We start from the raw sequence: 13,658 nt of genomic DNA, 5'->3' as shown, positions 1-13,658 counted from the left end.
TCCTAGATAACAACCTGTCGTTTACTGCAAACATCGCTGCTACAACCCGCTGCTGCAGATACACGCTTTTCAACATCAGGAAGATACGCCCACAGCTGACCCAGAAAGTGACACAGGTTCTGGTCCAGGCTCTCGTCACCTCACGCCTAGACTACTGCAACTCCCTCCTGGCTGGTCTACCTGCATGTGCCATCCGACCTCTGCAGCTCATCCAGAATGCAGCGGCTCGTCTGGTCTTCAACCTTCCAAAATTTTCCCACACCACGCCGCTCCTCCGCTCCCTCCACTGGCTTCCGGTAACTGCTAGAATCCACTTCAAGACACTGGTACTTGCGTACCATGCTGCGAATGGATCTGGCCCTTCCTACATCCAGGACATGGTTAAACCGTACACCCCAGCACGTGCACTACGCTCTGCATCAACCAAACGACTCGCTGCACCCTCGCTGCGAGGGGGACCCAAGTTCCCATCAGCAAAAACACGTGGGTTTGCTATCCTGGCTCCAAAATGGTGGAATGAGCTCCCCATTGAAATCAGGACCGCAGAAAGCTTACACACCTTCCGGCGCAGACTGAAAACTCATCTCTTTCGACTCCACTTCGAGCGATAGAATGACTAACAAAGAACTGCTAACAGAGCACTTATATACTAATAAAGGACTGGCTTATCTATAGCCAGTTGAGCAGCACTTGAAACGATTGGCTCTTTGAAACCTGATGTTCTTATATGATTCTGTTTTCCTCAAGGTTGTGTCTTCCTGGTCGAATGTACTTATTGTAAGTCGCTTTGGATAAAAGCGTCAGCTAAATGCAATGTAATGTAATGTAATGGTGTCTTCACAGGTCTCACTAAAACATCTATTAGAAAGCTGCAGCTGATTCAGAACGCCGCTGCTCGAGTCCTCACTAACACTAAGAAAGTGGATCACATCACTCCTGTTCTGAAGTCTTTACACTGGCTTCCTGTGTGTCAAAGAATAGATTTCAAAATACTGCTGCTGGTTTATAAAGCACTGAATGGTTTAGGCCCAAAATACATTACTGACCGCCTGCTAAACTATGAACCATCCAGATCTCTCAGGTCTTCAGGGACTGGTCAGCTTTCTGTCCCCAGAGTCAGAACTAAACATGGAGAAGCAGCGTTCAGTTATTATGCTCCAAATATCTGGAACAAACTCCCAGAAACCTGCAGGTCCGCTGCAACTCTGACTACTTTTAAATCCAGGCTGAAGACTTTTCTTTTTGTCGCTGCTTTTAATTGAACTATTCATATCTTAGACTGCACCAGAGATGGAGTACTCTAGTCCTGGACTCGGACTCGACTCGGACTTGAGTGCCGATTTTCGGGACTCGTGACTTGACTCGGACTCGCGCACTGATTGACGCGACTCGGACTTGGACTCGTGAATTCTCGCACAGGATGACTTGGACTCGGACTCGACTCGTACATTGACGCTCCGACTTGGACTCGGACTCGAGCACATTTTCTCTGGAGTCTGATGTCCTCTATCCTGTATGGCGAGTTCACGTACTGGGCCCCGCTGTTCCAGTCTAGAGATGTTTACAGACACACCCCGCATCGTGCTGTATGCTTTCACACATTCTGCTTCCACATTGGAAAAGAGCAAAATGCTCGTTATGTGGAAACAATATAGAAGAGAAGGCTCCGTAACACATTACTCTAAGGATCGAGTTCAGACATATAGGCTGTCTTGAACACTATCATCAGAGTAACGTGATCTAATCAATAAATAAAGATTCAGCTGATAACACGAAAGCACATGGCTACTTAACATGCAGAATGACGTCATTTTGCATGCTAAGTAGCCATGTGCTTTCTGGGGCTAAATCTTTATGGTAAACTGATTTAACCCGTAAAAGTTCCTTCAAAATAAGAGTCCCAATCTTATTACTATCAAAAATAAAAGTGCAAAACGAAAACTTTACCATAGGAAAATATTGGCATACAAATATAATCACTTCTCTAAAAGGTAACTCATTTTAAATATAGTTTATTTATATATAATAATAATATTAATATTAGAAATAAGCTTTATATTTGTATAGCACCTATTACAAGAATTGTAGCCAAAGTCGCTTCACAGCAGTTCAATAGACAGGATAACAGCAATGTAGAGGAGCAGCTACATTTCAAAACATATATCCACGAAGATTAATACATGAAGACTTGTGACTCGGACTTGACTTGGACTCTTCTTAAGTGACTCGGAATTGGACTCGGACTCGAACACAGGTAATGATGACTCGGACTCGGACTCGACTTGGACACTCCTTGGGTGACTCGGACTTGGACTCGGACTCGACTACGACTACGACTCTCCCTTGGTGACTCGGACTTGGACTCGACTACGACTCTCCCTTGGTGACTCGGACTTGGACTCGGACTCGAAGAGTGGTGACTCGAGGGTGACTTGGACTCGTGAATTGGTGACTTGACTACAACACTGGACTGCACTGTAACTTTTATCCATGTATTTTTTCTTTTAATGTTTATTTTATAATCTTTTCTTTTTAATGACTGATTTTAAATGCCATTTTCTTAATGTCTTTCGTTTTTTGTAAAGCACTTTGAATTGCCTTGTGTTGAAAGGTACTATATAAATAAACTTGCCTTGCCTTGGGTTTTGATAGATAATATATCTCTTTTTCTTCTCTCGATTATTTTATTTCTATTGTGCACTCTAATCAATATTAATCAAACTAGTGTTCGTTTATACATTTTAAGAATGGCGTTTATCTTTTTTGAGAATGAGTTCTTATTTTATTTTATTTATTGGGGTCTACAACAGATGATACAAATGTTTGTGTCAATAAATGTGTGGCGGGGGTATTTGTGAAAACAACGGGGCCAGAGCTGCTGTCAGACGAACAGCTGTGCGGCGTCATCACAAACGGACGTCGCTTCACGTGACGCTCCGGAGGAAAGGACGTCCCATTGCTCTTAAAACTCATTTCCCTGCTTCTCGTGGTTTCCTTGCGTCTCTCCATGCTTCCCTGGTGGGAGGGACTAGACGCAGGGAAACGACGCAAGTGAGGGACGCAAGGATTTAATTTAACCGACCTGAGACGGGGCCAGGGAAATGAGTTTTAAGAGCAATGGGACGTCCTTTCCTCCGGAGCGTCACGTGAAGCGACGTCCGTTTGTGATGACGCCGCACAGCTGTTCGTCTGACAGCAGCTCTGTCCCCTTTGTTTTCACAAACACCCCCGCCACACATTTACTGAACATTAACATTTTAAATAGCACTTAATGTCAATGATGAATCTTCCACGCAAACCAAAGTTAGCCATGGAGTGCCACAGGGCTCAGTGCTCGGACCTATTTTGTTCACATTATATATGCTTCCGTTAGGCAATATTATAAGGAATCATTCTGTAAATTTTCATTGTTATGCGGATGATACTCAACTATATTTATCAATCAAGCCTGATGAAATTAATCATCTAAATAAAATTCAAGACTGCCTCAAGGACTTAAAAACGTGGATGACCTTAAACTTTTTGATGTTAAACACGACCAAAACTGAAGTTATTGTACTTGGCCCGAAGAATCTACGAAACAAATTATCTAAAGATATACTAACTATGGATGGCATTAATTTGGCCTCCAGTGAGACTGTAAGGAATCTTGGTGTTATATTTGATCAGGATTTATCCTTTAACGCCCACATAAAATCAATTTCAAGGACCGCCTACTTCCATCTACGTAACATTGCAAAAATCAGGCATATCTTGCCTCAAAACGATGCAGAGAAACTAGTCCATGCATTTGTTACTTCAAGGCTGGATTATTGTAACTACTTATTATCAGGGAGTACCAAGAAGTCAATCAAGTCGCTTCAGCTGATTCAAAATGCTGCGGCTCGTGTACTAACCAGAGTTAGGAAAAGGGACCACATTACTCCTGTTCTGGCTGCCTTACACTGGCTCCCTATAGAACACAGGATAGAATTTAAAATTCTTCTTCTCGCCTACAAAGCCCTTAATGGGCAGGCGCCATCTTACCTTAAAGAACTCATTATACCCTACTGTCCTACTAGGGCATTGCGTTCCAAGAATGCAGGGTTGTTGGTTGTTCCTAGAGTCTCTAAAAGTACAATGGGAGCCAGAGCCTTTTCTTATCAAGCTCCACATTTGTGGAATCAGCTTCCAGTTTGTGTTCGGGCGGCAGACACCCTATCCGTTTTTAAGAGTGCGCTTAAGACCTTCCTTTTTGATAAAGCTTATAGTTAGGGCTGATTAGATTCAGCCCCTAGTTTTGCTGATATAGGCTTAGTTTGTCGGGGGACATCTTACTTCTTCCTTCTCTCTGTCTGTACCTGTGTACTCTCATGTTCCCATTAACCCAGCTTCCCCAAATGTCTTTCTTTTTGGTGTCTATATACGCCGGGATCCGGAGTCATGGATGATCCTGTGTCCTGCATCGCGAGTCGTAGCTATGTTGCAAATGTATTATCTTTTCAATTTACACACGGCATCTATTGCACGTCTGTCCGTCCTGGGAGAGGGATCCCTTCTCTGCTGCTCTCCCTGAGGTTTCTCCCATTTTCCCCTTTAAACTGGGTTTTCTCCGGAAGTTTTTCCTTGTACGATGTGAGGGTCTAAGGACAGAGGGTCTGAGGACAGAGGGTCTGAGGACAGAGGGTTTAAGGACAGAGGGTCTAAGGACAGAGGGTCTAAGGACAGAGGGTTTAAGGACAGAGGGTCTAAGGACAGAGGGTCTGAGGACAGAGGGTGTCGTATTGTCATACTGATATGCTGTACACACTGTGAAGTCCACCGAGACAAATGCGAAACATTTGTGATATTGGGCTATATAAATAAACATTGATTGATTGATTGATTAATGACTGACTGAATGGAAATGACGATAAATGAAAATGTAAAACGAAAAAAGCGATCATGAAAATGTTTCCAAAAAATGAATAAAATGATTTTTGACCACTTTGTTGTTCAGATATATCACATATTTGTAACTAAATGATACATTAATTGAAACAAAAATATATCTGTGTGCATTAAATATGTACCTTAGATTGACAAAGATCAATAAGCATGTCTTCAGTGGCACCCTGGCTGCACAATGGAAACAGAGTAAAACTATTTACAAGGAAAAAAACAACAACATTTACAAAGAAAGTATTTTTAGTTTATTATTTAAAACGTTCTCCTCACTTGTCAATATTTAAAGTGGAAAAATGTGCATGTTTAGAGACGGGGAAAAAAAGCCACAAATCTCGACTTTTACCATAAAAATAGATCTCATCTAATCTGGATGCTGTTGGAATAGGAGAATGAGTCTTATGATTGTGTTAAATAGCCTTTCATTGTCAGGATGGGTCCCATTAGATTGTTCTCTTAGAGCAGGGGGGTCAAACTCAAATACACAGTGGGCCAACATTAAAAAATGGGTACTAGTCGAGGGCCGCACTGGTTCAATGTTTATTGCAGAACTTATTGAAATGAACTTACTGCACATATTAAACCTGGAACTAACAAAGCTTAAATGATTGCCTATAAAAACAACATTAAATAATCTGCAGCTTTTCCAGAGTCATTTCTTATGATTACATTTTCCCACAGGCCAACAACAGCTTCAAAAAAACTATTTCCATCAAAGAAAAAACCAAACATGCTCTGTTGTCGTGAGAGAAAAAGTGCAGAAGGAAACATCCATGTAAAGTTCATCAATGTTTGGGCACAGGCTCTGAGTGAGGAGACCCTCAGGATGGAGTGAAGGTGTGAGAGCAATATACCGGCGGGCCACATCTAATAGGAATTAGAAATTATCCTGCCGGCCGAAATTAAATCCACCAAGGGCCTGATTTGGCCCCCGGGCCTCGAGTTTGACACTCGAGATAATGAAGGCATGTCCATGTTAGTGAATACACCATTTAGAAAATTCAATGCATTACATTAATCCCTGGATCACAAAAACTGAGATGTATGATTTTCTTGTGAATCAAATAAAATGATGTTTAAGTTTAAGGTATCTCCTAATATACGAAACATGTTCACAAAAACTTACTTATTACATATTTTCCATAGCTTACATTTAAAATTCACACTCTTCAAATAACATTTCAAAATGAAACGTCACCAGAGTTCCTGTATGAATCCCCATCAAGCTGCAGAGTGAGGTTCCCCAGGCTTCACGGCAACATGAATACTTTACTTTAATCCACGAGTTGAACAAAGAGGAAACAATCATGCGTTAATGTTTCTCCTTTATCAGCTCTCAAAGTCCTGGCTCGAAACACACACATGTTTCTGCAGGAGGAGCAATGTGTCTCTGACTGGGCTTTAAGGACGGCACGCCTCAGAGGATCACTGAGCCGCAGAGACAGGCCCAGACAGGCTCTCTCTCTCACACACACACACACACACACACACACACACACACACACAACACACACACACACACACACACACACACACACACACACACACACACACACACACACACACACACACACACACACACACACACACACACACACACACACACACACACACACACACACACACACACACACACACACACACACACACACACACGCACACAGTAGAATTTGGTCAGTAGACAAATTCTCTTCTTGATTTATGGTGCTCTCCAGTTTTTCAATACTACCCGGTACATGTGTTCGTACAGCGCTGTAGAGTCAAAACTGCTCCAGCAAATCAATAAGTCAGTCCCCCCCCCCCTAGACGTTGTTCTTTTACTTCATAGTGTGTTTCAACAGGTCAATATAGCCTGTTTCCTCTATAGGTGCAACAGCAACTTGTGTGTTGCTAATGAAACACACACATACAGAAGTTGCTGATCTGAAACAGGATCCAGGAAATCCATTTTTAAAACAGATCTGCTTATCATTCACATTACAATGTAACCTAGCACTTTGAGATTGCACGTACCTGACTCATGGTGTCCACTGGGAGGATGTGGCATTGCCTGCATCACCGCCTGGCTCCAGTCATCTGGAAAACATGGCTGTGTGGCTCTTAACTTCAATGGAATCTGTAGAATTGTTTCAAGGAATTTCGTGAAAGTTCTGCAAGTCATGACTTCAACTGTGGACCGAAAGCCAGCCGCCTCGACGGAGCAGACCTCTGAGGTCGTGAAGAGCTGGAGGTTTTGAAATGGAAGAAGCGAACATGGCTAATTAGCTGTGTTTCTGTTGGGATAACACCTCTAAAAAACGTGATGCTTTGCAGACATGTATGAGGTAAACACAGCTGATACGCTAGCGTCCTCCCTTTTAGACTTTCCAGCTCTCTGCTCTTTACAGGTTAGCTTTGTTAAGAAAGCATGTCAACGTTTACACAGCCTATGCAAACATGTGTGCAGATTACGTTGTCTGGGCTATCAAATCCACTGATTGCAGCGATTCTATTCAAATGGACTCAAGTTGGCAGACATCTTTTTGCTATAGCGAGCGGCTAAAATGGCAAATTTCCATTTTCTGGGAAGTAATGGGACGACTGTGTTGCTTAGAATAAGGGGCTATCGCTGTTCCCTACATCTCGTAAGACCTCTGGACTTCGCCAATGAACTGTTGGATTTAAAACCACTAAATATCAGTTGGAGGTATAATGTCAGATCTCTGCGGAACATCACGGTGAAATCCTCCCTGCTCTGTGGGAGTCTGACTCTTAAATGAGATATCCACCAATTGAGAATCTGACACCTACAAGCTTGAGTGTAAAGTGCTCTTCAGAGGCTGCACAGTGTCTTCTTAGTCAGCTCCACCGTAAAACTCACTGACGTCAGATTTACACATTTCGCAATGGATGTGGATGTTTGGAAATGTCTTTTTAACTGGTTTTCCGTGTCCCGGGGTGGGAGAGCGGCTTCGGATCGTCCATCAGGCCGAGATATCTAAATATTTATCCTGAGATCCACATTTATCCGTTCACTGGTGCCGCTTTTATGGGTCAGAAACGTTATGTTTTCTGGGAAGATACACGAGGATCCAGTGTTTATCCGATGCTACCCACAGAGATTTATCCTGCACTGTCTGGGTTTACAATAACACACATAAATTGCGGTGCGTGTCTCACTAAAAATCATTAGAATCATTCATTTTGCAGCAGCTGGGAAAATGTGGGAAAGAGAAGTGAATGAGTAACGCTTTGGCCTCTTGAGCAAGGCACTTCAACCCGAGCTGAGGAAGCTACGACATCATGCTTCGGCCGTTACGAAAAAGATGCATGGCGAATCATTTGACCCGTATAAATTACATGAATTAAAGAGGACATCGTTTTCTGGTGTATATCAGTATGTAGTGTCTCTACTTTAAAGAGTCCTCTCCTGCTGATGTTCAGGTGTATATCAGTATGTAGTGTCTCTACTTTAAAGAGTCCTCTCCTACTGATGTTCAGGTGTATATCAGTAGGTAGTGTCTCTACTTTAAAGAGTCCTCTCCTGCTGATGTTCAGGTGTATATCAGTATGTAGTGTCTCTACTTTAAAGAGTCCTCTCCTGCTGATGTTCAGGTGTATATCAGTATGTAGTGTCTCTACTTTAAAGAGTCCTCTCCTGCTGATGTTCAGGTGTATATCAGTATGTAGTGTCTCTACTTTAAAGAGTCCTCTCCTACTGATGTTCAGGTGTATATCAGTATGTAGTGTCTCTACTTTAAAGAGTCCTCTCCTGCTGATGTTCAGGTGCATATCAGTCTGTAGTGTCTCTACTTTAAAGAGTCCTCTCCTGCTGGTGTTCAGGTGTATATCAGTATGTAGTGTCTCTACTTTAAAGAATCCTCTCCTGCTGATGTTCAGGTGTATATCAGTCTGTAGTGTCTCTACTTTAAAGAGTCCTCTCCTGCTGATGTTCAGGTGCATATCAGTCTGTAGTGTCTCTACTTTAAAGAGTCCTCTCCTGCTGATGTTCAGGTGTACAGTATATCAGTATGTAGTGTCTCTACTATAAAGAGTCCTCTCCTGCTGACGTTCAGGTGTATATCAGTTTGTAGTGTCTCTACTTTAAAGAGTCCTCTCCTGCTGATGTTCAGGTGTATATCAGTATGTAGTGTTTCTACTTTAAAGAGTCCTCTCCTGCTGATGTTCAGGTGTATATCAGTATGTAGTGTCTCTACTTTAAAGAGTCCTCTCCTGCTGATGTTCAGGTGTATATCAGTATGTAGTGTCTCTACTTTAAAGAGTCCTCTCCTGCTGATGTTCAGGTGTATATCAGTCTGTAGTGTCTCTACTTTAAAGAGTCCTCTCCTGCTGATGTTCAGGTTCATATCAGTATGTAGTGTCTCTACTTTAAAGAGTCCTCTCCTGCTGATGTTCAGGTGTACAGTATATCAGTATGTAGTGTCTCTACTTTAAAGAGTCCTCTCCTGCTGATGTTCAGGTGTATATCAATATGTAGTGTTTCTACTTTAAAGAGTTCTCTCCTGCTGATGTTCAGGTGTATATCAATATGTAGTGTCTCTACTTTAAAGAGTCCTCTCCTGCTGATGTTCAGGTGTATATCAGTACGTAGTGTCTCTACTTTAAAGAGTCCTCTCCTGCTGATGTTCAGGTGTATATCAGTACGTAGTGTCTCTACATGTCTCCATGCTTTAAAGTTCAAAAAGGTCTTTATTTGTCTCATGCTGCAGCACCTCTTTTCACCCTCCGTCTGAAACCAGAGCCCAGTCTGCTCTGATTGGTTAGCTGGCTGACTCTGTTGTGATTGGTCAACTACTTAGAGATGTCCCGCCCCTTATCCTATCACGTACAATGTGTTGGAGTGCTAGCCAATACAACACAGGGATGTTAGCCTCTGCAGACCATTTACATGCACTAAACCCTAGATAACACACTACAGGAAAGGGCCTCTTTAACTTCTGCTGTCCCCGATTCCACCTTTTTAAGAGGAAATAATTGGGCAGGGTGTGGCCACAAAAATCCAGTCGCTCAAGTAGATGTTTGAGAATGATAAGCCTTTGGTAAATACGAGCTAACACAAACACTAAGTAGAACTATTCTGCGTTGATGTGTTTTTACACGCGTTATCTCCCATTGATTAATGGGCTTAGCCATTCAGTTCAGAGGCAGGCGTTTTAAAGCCTCACCCTTTCCATGTTTTGCTTCTGTTTGGCAGTTTCAGAGATACATCGTGATATATAAGAAGTAGCTATCAGAACAGATATGAGTATGAATATGTTCCAGGAATGAATGAGACAGATAAATACGTTATTGTGATTCGGGAGGTGAAAAGGTCTCTTTCTTTCCTTCAATCTTTCAACACATGGTTTCAAAAGCAACTTAAGCTTCAATATAAATGCAATAGTGGTTAATAAAACAATCTGGATGTTGTGCTCACAGGCTACATCTAATCTAAACATCTGGTTTCCTCGTAAAAAGTCAAGTAAAAAGGTTATTTTCAAAATGGAGGAATGAACATTAACTCACACACTGGTGAACAGGAACTAATACAATATGTTAGATTCAATTGACAACTATTTGGGTGAAGTAAGTTGCGTGTTGTTTGCAGATGTTCTCTATATTCGTGAATACATGTTCACACATTCACCAAAGTTGAAGCCAATTTTTTTTCACCCAAGAAAAGAAAATGAATGCCGAGCATTTTTGTTTTAAGGGAACTTCCTTTTAAAGAGACACGGCCATTCACCTGCGGGGGATATCCCCACATTATTATCTACTCTCGTAATTGGTGGGATATATCGCAGTGGACCACAGACTGACCGATTAGTGGTAGCAGCCTTTTCGTGACGCTAACACTAATAATGGAGAGAAACTAAGAAAACCTCCATTTTGAAAATAAACAGTTAGAGCATACCGTCTAAGTGTTTGACAAGTGGTTACTCACTCATGTAATAAAAGATGCAAAAAGAAGGCGTGTTTAAGTTTCTATTTGAAGTGGCAATGTCTGAGGAAAAACCCATTCATCATGCTCCGTGGGTTTCAGGGTGCGTTCCTCTGGAGTGGTCCAACTGTAAAACACCGCACCTCATAACGCAGCGGGCACTGCCAATCTGAATTATGATTAACGATGTTTTTTTCTAATCCTCACACTTATATCTCGTGCGTATCGTTCTATATTTGTGTTTCCTGCAGGCGGAGCGTCGCAGATTGAGAGATTAAAAACACATCCGGCGTTTTCACACCAAAGAGGAACCGTTAACCAAACACCGAGGATGGCAGGCTCTTGGTTGGTTCTTCTAAACAGAATCAGAATACTGAAATGATCCCACGTGGAAAGGAGTGGTGCGGGATGACGTATTTCTGTAGGCCAGCTCGGGAGTTAGCATCTCAGGTTCCCTCGACTAATTCAACAAATGGGAATCATCTCTGTGGCAAACAAACGTTTATGATACTTGCATGTTTTGCTCTCCGCATATTAAAACCACTTTCAACATATTTGAAGCTTAAATGCGATCTCCTGAAGTAAAGAGCTAATGTTGGGCTATAAAGGAACGACAGCATGGTCACATGACATCAAGTCAAAACCGCTAAGCTAAAGGAGGCTAATGTTGGGCTATAAAGGAACTACAGCACGGTCACATGACTTCACGTCACCCCCGCTAAGCTAAAGGAGGCTAATGTTGGGCTATAAAGGAACTACAGCACGGTCACATGACATCAAGTCAAAACCGCTAAGCTAAAGGCGGCTAATGTTGGGCTATAAAGGAACTACAGCACGGTCACATGACTTCACGTCATGAAAAAAATATATATATATACAGGTCGTGGACATATGGCTCTGCTCTCCTGCCACAGTCAGACTCCCCCGAAAACACTTGTGGCCAGGGGTTTATACATGTTAAGCCCCTCCCCTTAGGACAATCCACTATTTATCCCCCTAACAGTGTCATTCTTATCTACAAACACATTCACAATGCAAGGCAAATTACCCAAACACAACAGATCAACATATTCTATCTTTCTGACCACAGAAGCTTTAAACAATAACATTTTTATACTTGCAAGAAAATTGCCACCCGTGCCCATGCACTACATGGTATGCTCCAATTGAGCACAGGTGTTTCACTGATTCTTTCTGTTGCTGTTTGGCCTTCACAGCCTTGAAGGAGAGGGTACGCAGGTTACTTGTATGACTTCCAATAAATCTGTTTTGAACAAACAATGACTTGGGTTTTATTTGATCAATGTCCAGCTAAGTTATTAATGTGTTTCCCTCAGTGTCTTTTACCATGCCCCTATGCCAACTGTGATGAAGGCTTCTTCTTCTTCTTCTTCTTCTTCTTCTTCTTCTCCTCTCCTGCATCAACGATGTTTGGCAGCCTTGACAGGTAGTCCGCGGTGACGTTTTCCTTGCCTGCTTTGTGCCACACACAGAACTTGAACGGTTGTAGTTCTAGATACCATCTAGTCACCCTGGCGGTCCGGTCCTTCATGGTCTGGATCCACGTCAAGGCTCTATGGTCCGTCTGTAGGTCGAATTCCCTCCCGAGTAGGCAGTACCTTGGCTGTCCAATGCCCACTTGATTGCCAGACACTCCTTCTCGATGGTGGAGTACCGGGTTTCACGGGGAAGAAGTGTCCTGCTGAGATACAACACTGGACGTTCCTCTCCTGGTTCTCACCGGAGACGAGCACAGCTTTGGATAAAAGCGTCAGCTAAATGTAATGTAATGTAAGCCAACAAAAATATGTCATCACTAGGACGTGTAAACCTTCATATGTGTACCCGTGGGCTATTTACTGGAAACGTGAAAATCTTGCAAGCTTGCGTTAACCACAGACCTTATTTCAGGCATCAAACCAAAACACATTGAGAAGAGGGAACAAGAAGTGCTAACATGCTAGCTCACTTCAGGTGTTTAGCTCTTTTCTAGCTACACGTTAACATATCTATTCTCTGGGTGATTGTTAGTGATGTTCAGACGGTGAGTCGCGTTTCCTTCACCTCATCTGTCTTTGTTTCCCCTCCACACACACGCCTGGTGTTGACCTTGGCTCCGAGCAGACCTGCTGCCTGACCTCACATGTCGAAAACCTTCCTGTCCGACTTAATGGATCGCCTTACGTTTCAGACGCTGAAAGGGAACAACAGTGGGGAGGAAAGAGGCAGCCGAGAAGAGAGGGGGGCTGAAGTGAAGACGAGATGAAAGACAACATTTTAGCTTGTAGGCCGCGGGGAATGACAACAAACACGCAGTGAAACCGGATCTACCGCGAGGAGATCTGTCAGCTTTCAACCGGGAAGCAGAGATTTATTTCAGCAGAAAACCGCAACAGGTAGTTTATATACGGAAGGCCGAGGGGACGCATAATCATTTCCTACTTCAACCAAAGCTTCTGTTGCCGTGTCACCACTGGGCGATCGTTCTGCAAATACATCCGCCGCGTCCTCGTGGATTCCAATACATTTCCCCGTTGCGGGAAAAAGGCATTCAGATGTTCTGATGAAAGTAGTCAGATTACTTTCGGATAAATAAAATAATGCTTTAAAGCAGAGGTGGGAGAAGTACCCAGATCTGGTACCTGAGTAAAAGTAGAAGTACTCAGATCTTGTACCTGAGTAAAAGTAGAAGTACTCAGATCTTGTACTTGAGTAAAAGTAGAAGTACTCAGATCTTGTACTTGAGTAAAAGTAGAAGTACTCAGATCTTGTACTTGAGTAAAAGTAGAAGTACTCAGATCTTGCACTTGAGTAA

This window comes from Pseudochaenichthys georgianus, chromosome 1, assembly GCF_902827115.2.
Source record: "Pseudochaenichthys georgianus chromosome 1, fPseGeo1.2, whole genome shotgun sequence".
NCBI classification, from domain to species: domain Eukaryota; kingdom Metazoa; phylum Chordata; class Actinopteri; order Perciformes; family Channichthyidae; genus Pseudochaenichthys; species Pseudochaenichthys georgianus.
This window is presented reverse-complemented; position numbering follows the sequence as displayed.